We start from the raw sequence: 3,766 nt of genomic DNA, 5'->3' as shown, positions 1-3,766 counted from the left end.
AGGGACACACTAGAGGAGGCAGGGGCACAGCAGGAGGAGGAGGACACACAGCAGGCGGGCTTGCACACAGGTTGGCAGATGAGGGACACACAGGAGGAGGGTTTACAGCAGGAGGTTGTACAGGTAGAGGGCTGGCAGCATGAGGGGGCAGGGCAGGGGCTGGCCCCACAGCAGACAGGGACACAGCAGACAGGCTTGCAGCAGACGGGCTTGCAGCAGACAGGCATACAGCACACAGGCTTACAACAGAGAGGCGTACAGCAGACAGGCTTACAGCAGACAGGCTTGCAACAGACAGACACACAGCAGGCCTGCTGGCAGGGGGATGGTGTGCAGCATGCAGGCTGGCAGCTAGACTGCTGGCAGCAGGAAGGCTCACAGGAACTGGTGCAGGCTGATTGGCAGGAGCTGGACCCACAGCTCACGGGGGTGCAGATGAGGGTCTGGCAGGAGGCCGGGGCACAGCAGGTGGGGGCGCAGCAGGGTGGCTCACAGCAGCTCTCTGGGCAGTTGTCCACCTCCCAGGAGGAGTCAGTGCAAGACTCACAGGACCCGGGCAGGCAGAAACGGCTGCCATAGCTTAGGTCATTAGAGCAGACAGACATGTTGGATGCATCCATGGTGTGGGAAAAGGTGAAGATGTAGAGGAGGGTGAGAGTGAGTGAGTGAGTAAGTGAGGAGCCCTTGAACTCCAGGGCTTTTATATCTCTCTGTGTTATGTGTTCTCTCAACAGAGGCTCCAAAAGCTTCCCTTCCTGTTGGTGTCACAGCAGCAGCTGCTGTTGTTTTCATGGTACATGTTCCTTGTTTTGACACTACTGGCTTTGAGACTCCTGTGTGATCTGTGTTTGTTCCCAGAGGAAACCAAAAGAAATGCTTCAAGTACATCAAAATAGCTACAAGACACCAGGATGGAAGCCATCAGTCAGTTTTTCAAGGGAAGCCATTTGCGGTTTCCTGTGGGGTTTGCTCATTGTCTTTGTCTTGGTGGGTCAAGTATGGGAATGGGAGACACAGTTATGGATCCTTCTGAGCATGTTCATCTGGCTTCTGCCAGACCTGCTCTGAGGGTAATGTCACCAATTGTCAGTGGATCTGGAGGGCTGTGTCTGACCAGTGAGTCATGGGCAGATGTGGGAATACCATGTCTTCTTGGCTGCAGAGATCAGTGCAGGTGGGATGCAGACCCAGCACAGTAGGGATCCCATGAGGTGCGAATGCCTTCTGCTGCATTGGAACTTCAACTTTTATACAAACAGCATGCACGGATGCTCATACCTTCCTCTGCCCTCAAACCTCAGACAACACCTGCAACGGTCTTTGTGTGCCACTGAGAATAAAATCTCCTCCCTCAGTTCCCCCTTGTCTCCTACAGGTCAGGACGTCATTGGGAAGTGGTGGCCATGAACCCAGCCTTCTGTGTCATTTCCTGGAATTGTTGCAGTAAATGCACAAGCCACAGGTCTGATTGTGCATGGGGCTCTGTGTGTGGTCCTCTCATGTCTGACGCCCTGTATAAAATGGCCCACAATCCACACTCAGCACTAAACCTGCAACCCAATAAGCACCCAGTTCCTGGTCTTGGGGGTCCCTTGTCCTGTCCTGTAGCCAGCATTCTCAGCAGATGCTCAGAAACAGCAAGCCCTCAGCAACGTTCCACTAGCCAGCTCTGCAATTCAGCCAGCCCAGGGGCTCCCTGAGGGTATAAGTGGTTCTGAGACCTGTATGGCTGAGGTCTCACTGTGCTCTGATGAGGCAGGACTCACACTCTGCCTGCAGGCTTCATGGTAGAGGCAGGCTGGGTGACCACACCACTCCCAGGGCCCTGCCAACCCTAGTCAGGGTGGGAGGAAGGACCAGACTGTGGAGCTGTCTTGACTAGAGCTGAAGCTGACTTTCAGACCTCATGGGAAGGTCCCCCAAAGTGACCTATAGGGTCACATGGCAGCAGGGAGTGGTGACACTCAATCCTCTGCCATCCCTTCTCTCCTCCCTATCTTGTTTTCCAGGCCTGGGCACTCCCCTGAGGCCCACTGAGGTGATCACACCTCTCTGGGCTTTTGCTTACATTCTTCCTCTCCATTACTCCACCTAACTGAGCTCTGAGCCTCCCATTTCTATCCCTTTTGCCTCCCATGAACATTCGCTCCCTGCCACCTCCCATGACCACTCTTCCTCTCTAGCTGTGGACATAGGAGTCCTGCAGGGTAGGGGCCAAGCATCATCCACCTTAAATTTCCCCTATCTCCACATGAGGCACTCAGGACTGGCTTGTAGTGTGAACACAGCTCAGATGAGGGGAGATTTTGTATGCATCATCAGAAAGTTCATCAATGGACAGTGGGAGGACTCCTCATTCTGGCTGTGGGGCTAAGGCTGCTGCTGAGGATGTGTGGTCCTCAGAACAGGCCCTGGGACAGGCAAGATTGTGCCTGGATGTTAGGGCTTACAATAAACTTGCAAATGTGGTTATAGTCCGGTGTCATGTTTATCATTCTAAAATTAAGACACAAGACATTCCTGTTTCTTTTACTCTGAGTCATCTTAAGAGATTTATAGAACTTGGTACCTCAAGAAAACAGGAAATTATTTGAAGTCTGGTATAAGAAAAAGAAAAGCATATTTGTTGATAAGTATTATGTAGCCACTCTAAACTGTAACATAAACATTCAAAAATGTTCATATTAGATGTCAAATGGGAAATAGGCCACAGAATTCTAGATACCCTATAAACTATAACTGTGTGAAACAAATCAACCAGCAAAAGCTCAATGGAAAAATGACTACCTCTAATTAAACAAAAAAGCCAACAGCATGAGGGGTGTCTCTAAATGGGAAGAACAGATGATTTTTAATTCTTTTGACATTTCTGTATTTTCTGAATTTCCTTTGCTATATTACATATAGGCTCAAATAAACAAACAAAAACCAACTGAATGTTTTGAAACCAAAGGAGCTCTGGTGGCACTGTGCGTAAGGCATTTGACTACTAACAAGAAGTTGGCAGTTCAAACTCACCAGCCACTCTGTGGAAGGAAGACTGAGCAATCTACTTCCATAAAGATTTACCACCTCATTAACCAACTAGGGTCGCTATGAGTCAGAATTGACTTGATGGCAGTGGGTGGGTTTTGAAACCCACAGCTTTTGACCAGCAACTTCATTGTATTGCATCCCATTGAAACAATGTTTCTTATAACAAAAGTCATAGGCAATCTTCTTGAATTTTGTACATGGCAGATACAGTTATTTACCTCTTCTTACAATTGTGAATGCACACATAGCTCTATTGGCCTGCTTGTTTGCATGCTGGTAGGAATGATGAGTTCCTTTTGGAGAATTGGCGTGAAGAAGGACCTTGTTGATCATCAATGAAAAATACAAAGACAGAAGTTCTGCTTCTGACCAACTGTCCTACCAAGAACAGCTGGCAAGTACAGATGGAATTGAAAAGTATCCATCTGGGAGCACTGGAGAGGGATCCTGGCAACCAGCACCAGGTTGCAGAAGGATCCTAGAAGAAAGAGAAGTTCCCTGAGATGATCCCTGCACTCTGCAGTGATGAATGATGCATTTTCTAATTTCTATCTATCCAAGCAAGGAGCTCATTTGCGTAGTGCCCAAGGCATTTGACTGCAAACCAGAAGGTTTGTGGTTCAAACTCATCAGCCACTCCATGGAAAGAAGGCTGGCCAATCTACTTCTGTAAAGATTTACCACCTCAGACACCCAAAGGGGGTCACTATAAGCCAGAATTTACTCAATG

General features: G+C 48.9%; 1 protein-coding gene across 1 annotated transcript in view; it reads right to left on the bottom strand.

Annotated features, from left to right (window-relative positions):
* Positions 1–3,766, bottom strand: part of TSPEAR (thrombospondin type laminin G domain and EAR repeats) — a 311,553-nt gene that overhangs the window by 74,781 nt on the left and 233,006 nt on the right. The gene's annotated exons all lie outside the window — the stretch shown is intronic.

The sequence above is a fragment of the Orycteropus afer genome, unplaced genomic scaffold (genome assembly GCF_000298275.1).
Source record: "Orycteropus afer afer isolate SDZICR_OR568_19922 unplaced genomic scaffold, OryAfe1.0 scaffold00179, whole genome shotgun sequence".
In the NCBI taxonomy this organism is placed as follows: Eukaryota; Metazoa; Chordata; class Mammalia; order Tubulidentata; family Orycteropodidae; genus Orycteropus; species Orycteropus afer.
This window is presented reverse-complemented; position numbering and strand designations above follow the sequence as displayed.